The 14,051-nt window shown below is 45.1% G+C and overlaps 1 protein-coding gene across 12 annotated transcripts in view; it reads left to right on the plus strand.

Moving 5' to 3' along the window:
• The window catches only part of TERB1 (telomere repeat binding bouquet formation protein 1), a 241,566-nt gene that overhangs the window by 66,706 nt on the left and 160,809 nt on the right, over nucleotides 1-14,051 (plus strand). The gene's annotated exons all lie outside the window — the stretch shown is intronic.

Raw genomic sequence — 14,051 nt, forward strand, 5'->3', positions numbered from 1 at the left:
ACGCTGTTCAGCATTCCTTCATGTTCTGGAAGCTTTTGGCAGGCCTTCCGCGCATTCGCACTTGTCTTTCCGCCTGCCTGATTTGCGCAGGACCTCATCTGCGGAAGATGTGTCTTCATTTTCTCTGTCGCGTAGCTTTTGTCTGAGAGTGTCTTTCTTTCCGTCGTGCCTTTTCTTACTGTAAGTAGCGAAGGACCAATTTATTTGTTACCCTGCTCCTTTTTATTTTATTAGTCTTTTTGGCCTTTTAATTTTTAATGTCTTTTCTGCGGCTCGTGGCCTCCATAGGCCTGAGCTTCCAGCTGGGTCTCTTGTTTTAAAAAAAAAATGTTTTTGACAATTGCACCATTTGATTTCACTTTGACTATTTTTCTCACTACATCCCTGAAGGCTCCCAGTGGGTTTAACTGCTCAGGATGCAGTAGGACCTTATCTGTGACTGAACCTCATGATGTGCATCTACTGTGCCTGAGCCCTGACCATAAGTCATCTCACTGTTCTCTTTGTGCTCAAATGCATAAGAGAACCCAGAAGAGTTGTAGGCTCTATGCAAGAGGCGCACAGAAGTCCAGACCATTAACTTTGGCATCAAAGGCATGGATCCCAGTGGCTTCAGGAGCTGCACCAGACACTGGAAACGCATCAAGATCTCCCCCTGCCTCAATGTCGGGCATTTGTAGCATCTGTTCAGTTCGAGCATCATTGAACCCGACACCAAGAACTCACTAGGATTCTGCATCGTGTTTGTTGACACCAAGGGGCACCAGTGTTGTGCATCAATTGAAGGTGAAGAAGCACCAGCATTGGTCCTCATCAAAGAGCAGTAGAACCAATACTTTATATGATACTTTATCATTGCATTTTTCAGATCGTAAAGGAATTTGTTTTAAAAGAATATTTTTAGTGCGGGTTTTAATATTTAGCACCTGCTGTTCAGAAATCATTACCGTACCATATCAGGAAGCTTCAAAATTACTTTTATGTTGAAAGATGCTAAAGGTTTTCTATTTTAAAAAAATACTTGGATGTATAATGGTACTATTTTAGTAAGCTGATTGTGATGTATATCCCAAGGGATATTAATTTTGAAGTCCACATAGAACCGAATGGTATTGGCGAAATATAAGAATCTTTTGAAATGTAATGTAAAAACATAGTGCCAGGAGCTCTGGGATACCAGTGTCGCTAGTACCCAAGAAGCATCAGTACTGTGAGGACTGCTCCCTCTCCACAGAAGTGGTGCCGATGGCGCCAGTCTCCCCAAAGCCAGGGCACCGCCTCCGATTCAGCTTCTGTTTCTTTGCAGACTATCCACAAACCAACTCTGACCCTAGCTTTACTGATCCTTGCCGTCAAGAAGCAGTTTTGGGTTATGTTACAGGAGAAGCTGAGGTACATCCTAGCTCAGTGAGACGCCAAGGCATCGAGGGTGTCGGTACCACCTATATTGCCCATTCTGGACACCCATGTTGTGTCGGACGTTCATGCTGATGCCTCATCGGGCATTGGAGCTCCTGACCAGCGTGGTGCTCCTTTGTAGCTTATTGGGGGTGGAAGCGACCTCAGAATCCAGGAGAAGGGCCATACTTCAGTGATCTCACCTAGAGCCTGGTTGAACATTCAGTGGTTTAAGGCAGACACAGACTCGGACATCCTATGAGAAGTACTTTGTTGAGTCAGATATGGACTGCTTCTGGGGGGTCTGATGTGGAACCAGAAGAGCCCTTGGAAGAGGGATCCTTTGGCCTGCCTTCAGTCCCCTTTCCACCGTAAGTATCCCGCAAAGGAGCTCTCATTTGTAAATTTTCTCAGGGAGAAGGCTGAGACCATCCCATTTAATTTGGAAATCGACAAGCCCAGGGCCGAGATGTTGGATGTCCTTGATTATGATTCCTCTCCTAAGGCAGCTGTGACAGTGCCAATGTACAGCATCCTTAAGATGAGGAATGGGGAGACCCCTTTCACTTTGCAGCCTGTTCCAAAGAAGAGAGACTCTGTATAGAGTCCAGAAGGCTTAGAGATTCGAGAAGCAGCAGCTTCCACACCATTCCATGGTGGTCGAATTCGCTCTTAAAAGAGCCAGAAAAGTAAGAACCCATGCCTCGGCTCCCACACTCAGGGTTGCTTGTGCTCTGGAGTCTGTTGGGAGGAAGGTGTTTTAAGGCTCAAAACTAATTTCCCACGTCTAGTTCTACCAGCTGTACATAAACATTTACTTAAAGGACTTGGAATGCAGTGTGATGGAGTTTGTGGACACTTTGCCTCCAGAAAAGGCTGTCAGCTAACAGCCAAGCAGAAGATGTGTTGAAAGCACATAGCCTAGGTAACTTTTGATGCTTATGCCATGTTGTCCAGCCTTTCTTCCTTAGGTATCATGTGCAGACTCTCAGCGCTGTGTTTCAGACCCAGAACCAGCAGCTCAAGAAACGTTGGCAGATGTCCCTTGCCGAGGAGACAGTCTTTTCGGGGACAAGGTAGAAGAGGTCACTGACCTCATTAAGAAATTGTCTGATACCACTTAGTCCCTGTCTCAGACCACTTCTGCAGCCTCCACATTTCTGACGTTTTCAGGTGGAAGTCAGAAGAGATCCTACTACTCTCAAAGGCATAGGTTCACTCCCTTGGTTCGCCCTCCCCACCAGGACCAGGCCTCATGCTCCTGTCCTTGGCAGAAATGGGCCCAGAAGTCTCAACCAGCTGCCATATCTAAGCCGGGGATGAGCTTTTGACTGGCTCCAGCAGAGCATAGCCAAAGTAAAAGTACCCCTTCTGGATGACCTGCCAGTCAAAGGAAGGCTGAATTTTTTTTCGAAGGAAGATAAAGGTGGCCTCTTCTGCCCATATTGGAATCTGCTTTGTTTACTCCAGTGGGTCCTGCAAATATTCTGGGAGGGTTACCTCCTGAACCGGCATCGACCTTCTCCAAATTGCCCGCTGAGAGCCTCAAAACATATCTCTCACCATCAGAAAATGGTCGCGGAGGAAGATCCTCCCTTCTGAAGGCCATGCAGTCGAACCTTTTCACCAGGGGAAGGGATTCTACTTCAAGTACTTCCTCATGCTCAAAAAGACAGGGGAATTTCATCCCATCCTATACCTTGGGGTCCTGAACAGGTATCTAGTCAAAGAAAAGTTTAGGATGATTTCCCTAGTCACCCTTCTCATTATTCAGGCACAGGTAAATGATTGGCTATGCTCTCTAAGGATGCTTACACCCACATCCAGATATGTTCCAGTCACAGGCGGTATCTCAGGTTTTGAGTAAAGAAAGACAACTACCAGTATCATGTTTTTCCATTTGGTCTCTCATCCGCTTCCATAGTGTTTACAAAACATCTTGTTGTAGTCCACAGCATCACTGCAAAGACTGGAAGTACACATTTCCCTACCTGGATGTTTGGCTGGTAAAGAACATGTCAAAGGAAGGTTCTGAAAGATCAATGAAGAAAACTATTTGGGTGCTGGAACTACAAGGATACTAACCAAAGTCCCAGCTCCCAGTTCAGCAATTGGAGTACATAGGAGCCCTGCTAGACAAAGTACATGTTTGAGCCTACCTACCTCAGGTAAGGGTGGATGCGCTCATTTGCATCGCTCGTCAGGTTCAGAGCAGCCAGCAAGTCACAGCTTGGAAGATGTTGAGGTTGTTGGGCCACATGGCCCCCATTGTGCATGTCACATCCATGGCACACCTCCATTTGTGAGATGCTCAATGGACTCTGGCTTTCTAGTGGTATCAGGCTACGAAGAATCTGATGGATGTCATCTTGGCCACTCCAAATTTGGCACAGTTGCTTCTCTGGTGAACAATTCAGATGAATTTGAGTCTGGGACTTTCATTCCAAATTCCTCCTCCCCAGAAGATTTTGACCACAGCCTGGGATGGGACACTCATGTAGATGGGCATCATACCCAGGGTGACTGGTCCACACAGGAGACTCAACCATATCAGTCTCGAGCTGTGGACAATCTGGAACGCTCTAAAGGTTTTCAGGGATGAACTGTTGAACCAAATTATTCTTATTCCCACTTGCAGCAATTCAAATACTTCTTTTATCCTTAGTTATTACTCGGCTACTGCAGTTCCATTTATTCGGGACTTCTGCTTCACTCCTTGAAAAGATTTCAATTGGTGCAATCCACTGTAGTCTGTCTTCTTCATTGTGCTAAACCATTTGACTGTATCACTCTTTTACTTTTTCAAGAGCATTGGTTGCCACTTTCTTCACAAATTTAGTTTAAAATCCTAAATCTGGTATTTAAGTCACACCTTCCTGTGGCCCCAGATTATTTCTCTCGTCTTCTGATACTATACACCCTGTCTCGTGAACTACATTCTTCTAAAGCAGGACTACTTGCACTACCCCCTCCCTCTGTCATTCGTCTAGAATCCACTAGGGCTTGTGCCATCTGTTATATTGGCCCAAAGCTTTGGAATGCTCTACCTTCTGCTCTTCACCTAGAATCTTCCTACTGTGCATTCAAAACTGCCCTAAAACTCATCTTTTTATTCTCACTTACCCAACTTCTTGCTGAACCTTGCACTTTACACTACCCTTCACCGTACCCCAAACCCATCCATGTAGCATTTGTTTTTTGTACACCGCTTGAAGCCATTCCCTATGGCATATGGCAGTATATCAAGCCTCATAAACAAACAGGTCAACAAGCAGGAGGCGGGGGTACGAGATTCTATGCCTTGTGTCGGGATGCTGTTGGGATGTGGCAGTGGACATCCAGTCATGGCATGGTGGTCAGGCTGAGCAGGGTGATTCAACCACACAAGTAGTCCCTTCATATGGGCATTGCCCACAAGATCTTCCAAGCATGGGGCACCCCCCTTGGCAGATCTATTTGCCACTTATGTCTTTTAATATAATTTTTATTGTTTTCCAAAATATTCAACTCAAGTCACTTGTCAACTCAAAGGTTGTCTGTAAAGAGCCTGAATGCGATGCAGAGAAGGCCCCAATGAGCCTATCTTTCACAAAACCTCAAACAAATAGGTCCAAAAGACCCTATCAAAGGTCTTCTCTGCATCCAAGGATAAGAGCACCACAGTGTCCCCCTCATCCCATGCCTGGGTGAGGGAATGGAAAGCTCTTCTAGTATTGTTAAGGGTTTGCCTATTATGGATAAATCTGGCTTGATCAGCATGAATTAAGTGAGGAAGTACCATTTGAAAGCGTTTAGCTAGGATCTTCGTGAATACTTCATAATCAGTCCCCAGCAGGGAAATAAGTCAGTAGGAACCACAGTATTAGGGATCTTTATTCGGCTTAAGCAATAGTATCATTTATTTATTTATTTATTTATTTATTACATTTGTATCCCACATTTTCCCACCTATTTGTAGGCTCAATGTGGCTTACATAGTACCAGAGAGGCGTTTGCAGACTCCGGTGAGAACAAATACAAAGTGGTGATGTGGTAAGATAAAGTTCATATGGCATAGCCACATTAGGGAAACGTACATCGAAAGAGTTGCGTTTTGCCAATTACGTACTTTAGTTTTGTTGTGTTGCAGGGATCAGGCATTTAAGTTGGATCGGTGGAGTATGCCTTTTTGAACAGGTTAGTTTTTAGTGATTTCCGGAAGTTTAGGTGGTCGTACGTCGATTTCAAGGCTTTTGGTAATGCGTTCCATAGTTGTATGCTTATGTAGGAAAAGCTGGATGCGTAAGTTGATTTGTATTTAAGTCCTTTGCAGCTTAGGTAGTGCAGATTTAGATATGATCGTGTTGATTCTGATGTGTTTCTAGTTGGTTAGTCGATCAAGTTTGTCATGTATCCTGGGGCTTGTGGACCAGGGTACAGATTTTAAAGGCAACGCGTTCTTTGATTGGGAGCCAGTGCAGTTTTTCGCGGAGGGGTTTTGTGCTTTCAAATCGCATTTTTCCAAATATAAGACTAGCTGCCGTGTTTTGAGTGGTCTGGAGTTTCTTTAAGGTTTGTTCTTTGCATCCTGCATAAATTCCACTGCAGTAGTCTACGTGGCTTAAAACCATTGATTGTATCAGGTTGTGGAATGTTTCCTTCGGGAAGAATTGTTTCAGGCGTTTGAGTGGAACATTTTCTTTGTTGTGGATGCCGTTTGGCTCTCTAGTGTTAATTTGCTGTCTATTGTAATGCCGAGGATTTTCAGGCTGTCTGATATAGGAAGGGTGTAGTCTGGGGTGTTGATACTTGTGGGATTGTCCATGCTGTGTTGGGATGAGAGGATGAGACAAGTTTTTTCTTTATTGAGTTTTAGGTGAAATGCATTTGCCCATGAGTCCATGATGATCAAGCTGTGCTTGATTTCGTTGGTGATTTCTGTCAGTTTGGTATTGTACGGAATGTATATTATGACATCGTCTGCATATGTGGAAGGGTTGAGGCCTTGGTTGGATAAGGATTTTGCTAGTGGGGTCATCATTAGATTGAAGAGTATCGGTGATAGCGGTGGTCCTTGTGGTACTCCACAGTCTGCTTTCCACGGTGGTGATATGCTTGAGTTTGATTTTACATGGTATGTTCTTGTGGTTAGGAAGCCCTTGATCCAGTTAAATATGTTTTCACCAATACCAAGTTTGTCTAGTAATCTTATTAATATATTATGGTTTACCATGTCGAATGCACTGGACATATTGAATTGGAGGAGGAGGAGGATGTTTTTGCCTGTTGCTATTTCCTGTTTGAATTTGGCTAGGAGAGTGATTAGTACTGTTTCAGTACTGTGGAGGGGGTGAAAACCTGACTGTGATTCACGTAGTATTGAATGTTTGTTTATGTAATTTGTACGTTGTTTGGTTACCGTGCTTTCCATCAGTTTGACTGCCAACGGGATCGATGCTACTGGACGGTAGTTAGTGATTTCATTTGTTTTTTTTCTTGGTGTCTTTCGGTATCAGGGTAGGTAAGATATTGCCATTTTCCTTAGGGAAGAGACCTTGCTGAAGTATGTAGTTAAGGTGGGATGTGAGGTCTCCTATGAAGCAGTTAGGGGCGGATTTCATTAGGTAGCTGGGACAGATATCCAGTTTACAGTGTGCGTTGGAGAACCTGTGAATCGCCTGGGTAACTGATTCATAGCCGCTAACTGCCAAGAAAGCAGCAGCAGCACCAGAGCCAATAACCATTTAAAACATTTATAAAAGCAATTAAGTGATCATGGCCGGGAGTTTTGCCCAAAGGCAAACTCTTAATCACCCAGAGGACTTCATCAATAGTGATGGGAGCAGATAACATTTTCGGCTCAGAAGAGGACAAAACTGGCAACTCTATCCTCATCAAAAACTGACAAATATCTTCATCCGAGGGAACCTGAGCTGCTGGTAAAAATTCCCGATGAAGTTTTCCCACTTGAGAGCAAGCCTGCCCATCCCATGTCAGTAAAGATGTAATATAAACCAGTACTCGACTAGCCTGGTTATTAAATTCATAATAATCTTTTTTTGTTGTTACATTTGTACCCATACCCCACGCTTTCCCACTCATGGCAGGCTCAATGCCGCTTACATGGGGCAATGGAGGGTTAAGTGACTTGCCCAGAGTCACAAGGAGCTGCCTGTGCCTGAAGTGGGAATCGAACTCAGTTCCCCAGGACCAAAGTCCACCACCCTAACCACTAGGCCACTCCTCCACTCTTGGTGTGTACACTGAGGATGAGGAGACTGATTCTTTAGTCCTGGAAGCCGCTCCCGTAGAGGAAGCTGATGGTGGATCCACTTAAGGAAGAACTGAACATGCCTCCTCCTTTTTCCTTCCAGATAAGAAGTCAGCGCAAAAGGATGTTGCCAACAATATTTAACTCCCTTCTCCCGAAGGTGCTTGGTAGAGTCTAAGTTCAGAGCTATTAGGGCTAAAAGAAACGCCTTCAGAAAATGGAAGAAGGAACCGTCTGAAAATAACAAGAAACAGCATAAGGAGTGTCAAAGCAAATGCAAGGCGCAGATTAAGAAGGCCAAGAGGGAGTATGAAAAAAAAGATAGCATTAGAGGCAAAAAAACATAGTAAAAATTTTTTTCGGTATATTAAAAGCAGGAAGCCGGCAAAAGAATCGGTTGGGTCGCTGGATGACCGAGGGGTAAAAGGGGCGATCAAGGAAGACAAAGACGTAGCGGAGAGACTGAATGAATTCTTTGCTTCGGTCTTCACCGAGGAAGATTTGGGTGGGATACCGGTGTCGGAAATGGTATTTCAAGCGGACGAGTCGGAGAAACTTACTGACTTCACGGTAAACCTGGAGGACGTAATGGGGCAGTTCGGCAAACTGAAGAGTAGCAAATCTCCTGGACCGGATGGTATTCATCCTAGAGTACTGATAGAACTGAAAAACGAGCTTGCGGAGCTACTGCTAGTGATATGCAACTTATCCTTAAAATCGAGCGTGGTACCGGAAGATTGGAGGGTGGCCAATGTAACGCCCATTTTTAAAAAAGGCTCCAGGGGAGATCCGGGAAATTATAGACCGGTGAGTCTGACGTCGGTGCCGGGGAAAATGGTAGAGGCTATTATCAAAAACAAAATTACAGAGCACATCCGAGGACATGGATTACTGAGACCAAGTCAGCATGGCTTTTGTGTGGGGAAATCTTGCCTGACCAATTTACTTCAATTCTTTGAAGGAGTGAACAAACATGTGGACAAAGGGGAGTCGATTGATATTGTGTATCTGGATTTTCAAAAGGCGTTTGACAAGGTACCTCATGAAAGGCTACAGAGGAAATTGGAGGGTCATGGGATAGGAGGAAATGTCCTATTGTGGATTAAAAACTGGTTGAAGGATAGGAAACAGAGAGTGGGGTTAAATGGGCAGTATTCACAATGGAGAAGGGTAGTTAGTGGGGTTCCTCAGGGGTCCGTGCTAGGACCGCTGCTTTTTAATATATTTATAAATGATTTAGAGATGGGAGTAACTAGCGAGGTAATTAAATTTGCTGATGACACAAAGTTATTCAAAGTCGTTAAATCGCGACAGGATTGTGAAAAATTACAAGAGGACCTTACAAGACTGGGAGACTGGGCGGCTAAATGGCAGATGATGTTTAATGTGAGCAAGTGCAAGGTGATGCATGTGGGGAAAAAGAACCCGAATTATAGCTACGTCATGCAAGGTTCCACGTTAGGAGTTACGGACCAAGAAAGGGATCTGGGTGTCGTCGTCGATAACACACTGAAACCTTCTGCTCAGTGTGCTGCTGCGGCTAAGAAAGCGAATAGAATGTTGGGTATTATCAGGAAAGGTATAGAAAACAGGTGTGAGGATGTTATAATGCCGTTGTATCGCTCCATGGTGCGACCGCACCTTGAGTATTGTGTTCAATTCTGGTCGCCGCATCTCAAGAAAGATATAGTAGAATTGGAAAAGGTGCAGCGAAGGGCGACTAAAATGATAGCGGGGATGGGACGACTTCCCTATGAAGAAAGACTAAGGAGGCTAGGGCTATACAGCTTGGAGAAGAGACGGCTGAGGGGAGACATGATAGAGGTATATAAAATAATGAGTGGAGTGGAACAGGTGGATGTGAAGCGTCTGTTCACGATTTCCAAAAATACTAGGACTAGGGGGCATGCGATGAAACTACAGTGTAGTAAATTTAAAACAAATCGGAGAAAATTTTTCTTCACCCAACCTGTAATTAAACTCTGGAATTCGTTGCCGGAGAAAGTGGTGAAGGCGGTTAGCTTAGCAGAGTTTAAAAAGGGGTTGGACAGTTTCCTAAAGGACAAGTCCATAAACCGCTATTAAACGGACTTGGAAAACTCCAAAATTCCAGGAATAACATGTATAGAATGTTTGTACGTTTGGGAAGCTTGCCAGGTGCCCTTGGCCTGGATTGGCCGCTGTCGTGGACAGGATGCTGGGCTCGATGGACCCTTGGTCTTTCCCAGTATGGCATTACTTATGTACTTATGTACTTTTTAAAGTAGTTGCTGCCAAATCCTATAGGATAGGAGTCCCATTGTAAATCTGTAGATCCTCCATTAACTTCAGCCAGCACCGACTCCTTAACTTTGTAATCTATGAAGCAGGATATCATATCTCATGGCAAATTGGCCCGTGGTCGACCCGCCACTCTGTGCCTGCTGTATTTTAATGATGTCCAGTGGCACCAACTGCTCCAAAGATGAGAGAAGCATACTGGCAATTTGCTGTGCCACCATCTCGCAATTAAGGTAATCAGCCGATTAGTGCACACCACTAATGTGTATATTGGACCACCGACCATGGTTCTCTAAATCCTCCACTTTATTAAGCAGGAAGGAATGCATGAGATGATGTTCCATTAGAGAAGTCTCCAGAGACACCAAGGCCTCTTTCTGCTCGTCAAATCGACTTCAGAATCTTCCATGTGGCGGCCCAGCTCCAAGATCTCCCTGCACAAATCCACCGCTAGAGCAGACAGCTCCTCCTGGATCCCTTTAATGTCTGATCAAATTTCTTACAACAGTTCATGAAACTCTGAGAACGGTTTCACAGACTGACCCCTGGAATTTGATAGATCTGCCACTGCAAGCTGTTCCACTGTACCACCAGAGGAGCCATTCTGCGATGCCATCTTTGCAGTGGAGTGCTGTGAATGGTAAGCAAACTCTTTTAGCAATCTGTGCAGCTGTGATTGCTCCGCACACCAAACTTCCATGGAGGGTCATTCAAGCAGGAAGTATAAGACAATCTCGCCACCAAAAATCCTGATTAAGTTGGAATTAAGCATCAAAATAGTGAGGGGGTATGCGGAGCCTCAAGCTCACTGAGCCATCTTGAAGAGTGACATCACTTCTCCCTTTTGCCACTCATCTCAACAACAAAGTCTCTCAGTACTGCTCCAGACTCAGGTCACATGACACACTAGAGTTGTATACCTTTCTCCTGGATTGTGGAGAGGGCCTTCTGTATGTATATCTTCCAAATCCTCTGCTGAAACTCAAGCAGGACCAGCACACCATGATCCTCATCATGCCTTACTGGCTAAGACAGATATGGTTCCCTCTTCTTCAGGAGTTTTCTTCCAAAGAACCTTGGAGATTGGAGTGCTTTCTTACCCTCATCACACAGAATAAGGAATCTCTTCAGCATCACAACCTCCAGTCCCTGGCCATCATGGCTTGGATGTTGAGAGCATAGAATTTGCATCCCTCCAACCGCCTGAGGGTGTTTCCAGAATCCTGCTGGCTTTCAGGAAAGATTCCACTAAGAGGTATTATCTTTCAAATGGAAGAGGTTTGCTGTCTGATGTGAGAGCAAGACCCTAGATACTTTCTCTTGCCCTTCTTAAAAACTGCTTGAGTACCTTCTTACACCCCTGAGTTTAGTTTAAAAACCAACTCTGTAAAGATTTGCCATAGTGCAATTAGTGCTTACCATCACTATGTAGAGGGCAAGCCCATCTCTGTATAGCCTCTAGTCATTCGGTGTATGCGAGATTTGCTTCTGACAAAGCCTTCTATCAAATCTCTGACTGTGTCATAGAACGTCAACGTGTCTTCCTTACCTAGCCGATGAAAGCTCCTTTTGAGCTATCTGAAGTACCTGACATGGAAGGTCTTATTTCTGGTTGCGGTCACTTCAGCTCTCAGGGTCAGTCAGCTTCAGGCCCTAGTAGTGGATCCACTTTACACAAAGGTTCATTGTAACAGAGTGGTTCTCTGCATGTATCCTAAGTTTCTTCTTAAGGTGGTGTTGGACTTCCATTTGAATCAGTCAATTGTCCTTCCAACATTTTTCCCAAAATTTCATGCCCATCCTGGCAAGAGTTCATACCTTGGACTGCAAGCGAGCTTTAGCCTTCTATCTGGAGCAGACTAAAGCCCATAGATAATCCACCCAGCTTTTTGTTTCTTTTGACTCAAACAGGATGGGGGCAGCCATCAGTAAACGCACCTTATCCAATTAGCTCGCAAACTGCATCTTCTACACTTATTCCCAGGCCTTGACTTATGTTATGGCTCACAATGTCAGAGACACTTGAAATCAATCTCCATTGAAGATATTTGCAGAGCTGTGGCATGGTCTTCAGCCAAAAATTCACATCTCACTACTGTCTCAAGCAAAATTCCCGACATGACAGCTGGTTTGGTTAGACAGTTCTACTGAATTTGTTTGGAGTCTAAAATCCAACTCCACCCTCCTAGACCCATTCTTTTCTGTTCCAGGCTGCTCCTTCACAACAGAATTTTTTGTTTGTTAGACTTGTGGGTTTGAGTTGGCCTTGCAGTTGCAAGTCCCTATTGACCGTAATTTGTTTTTGGTGAACCTATTAGCTAAGAATTCTCAGTTGTGAGGATATATTGTTCTGCTTGGCCTCGGAGATAGTGAAGTTACTCATCTGTAGCAGGTGGTCTCCGAGGACAGCAAGACTTATGGTCTTACATACCTTCCTACCTCCCCTAGGAGTTGAATTCTCTATGCTTTTTATATAACTGAGTTCCGCATGAGTCAGGCAGGTGGGAACAGGGCCGGTCTTAGCAAGTGCGGGGCCCTGTGCAGACCAATTTGGTGGGGCCCCATCCTAGCCCTGCCCCACCCTAGCTCCACCCCATTGATAAGATTATTCCATTTTTAGAATTTTTTTTTAATGAAATTTCAAATAAAGACAAATGAAGCTAAACTTGTACAAAAAAACTGATTGAAATAATAAGCACAATGCTATCATCATGAAACCTCCCCTCCCCAGAAATTATTCAGTTCAAGTCCACAATTAGTAGTTCCAATTCTCATAACAAAGGAGAAAATAAGGAAAAATATTAAGAAAAGATCCAGCACAGTGCTACAGTGTACAAGGTATGCCAGGAATGCTTTATCTGCCTATGGCTGGAGAGAGGTTGAGTGACTCGATGCGGTCCCGGTCCGGGTCGGAGCAGAGGCACGAGGCAGAGTTGAGGCACACTGAGCGGGGCCCCCTTAGGCGCGGGGCCCTATGCGGCCGCCTTGGTCGCCTCTGCCTAAGACCAGCCCTGGGTGGGAAGGCATGCGTGCATGCGTAGTAGGCTTGCCAAAAGCTTCCAGAACATGAAGGAACTCTGCACAGCATCTGTACCGAGGCTCCTTAGATGACATCACCCAGATGTGAGAACATATAATGCCCAGTCCCCTCTCTTGGATGCTGAGCTCTAAAGTGACAAATGGCAACAGAGTTCATTTCCAGTTTTCCATATTGGATCTTGTGGACTGTTTGCCTTTTTATGTTTTTTCAGCCTTGAAAACACAGCCACACAGGTGTTTTAAAGGTAAAACAAAAATTAATGTATGTGCAAGGTAGGAGGTGACCTGTTTCCTTCACAGGTCTGGAGAAAATAGACAGAGATCTGGCAAGGCCACTACGTGTACTAGTCAGGCTCTCAAAAGACAACACAAACACCTTGTCTTTAGACTACAGTCTCAAAGTTAAAATACTGTTTTCTAGTATTCAGCACAACTGGGGCCAGGCTTTGCCCTTAGTTCCCAAAGATACTGTTTATGCTTCTGCAGCTTACATTCTCCGAGGACAAGCAGGCTGCTTGTTCTCACTGATGGGTGACGTCCACGGCAGCCCCTCCAATCGGAACACTTTCTAGCAAAGTCCTTTGCTAGTCCTCGCGCACCGATGCGCACCGCACATGCGCGGCCGTCTTCCTGCCCGAACCGGCTCGTGCCGGCCAGTCTTCTTTTGTCCGCGCTCGGTACGGTCGTGTTTTGCCGTTTGCGCCCCAAAGTTGACCTCGCACGTCGTTTATCGACTTTGTCTTTCCAAAAAAAAAAGAAAAAGTTGTCGGAAGGAGACCTTTATGGTTTTCTCCCTTCCCGTACTTCCAGTCTTTGCCCCGGTAAGTTTTCTTTCGTCGTCGGGGTAGGCCCTATTTAGGCCTCGGTCGAAGTTTTTCTTCCCCCTAATTTTTTCAGTGCCAATTTCGCCATTTCGAGTTTTGATCTCGTCGGCGCGATTTTTCCGCCCATGACATCGAAGTCTTCCAGCGGCTTCAAGAAGTGCACCCAGTGCGCCCGGGTAATCTCGCTCACTGACAGACACGTGTCGTGTCTTCAGTGTCTGGGGGCTGGGCACCGCCCGCAGGCCTGTAGTCTGTGTTCC

This window comes from Microcaecilia unicolor, chromosome 5 (genome assembly GCF_901765095.1).
Source record: "Microcaecilia unicolor chromosome 5, aMicUni1.1, whole genome shotgun sequence".
Classification (NCBI taxonomy): domain Eukaryota; kingdom Metazoa; phylum Chordata; class Amphibia; order Gymnophiona; family Siphonopidae; genus Microcaecilia; species Microcaecilia unicolor.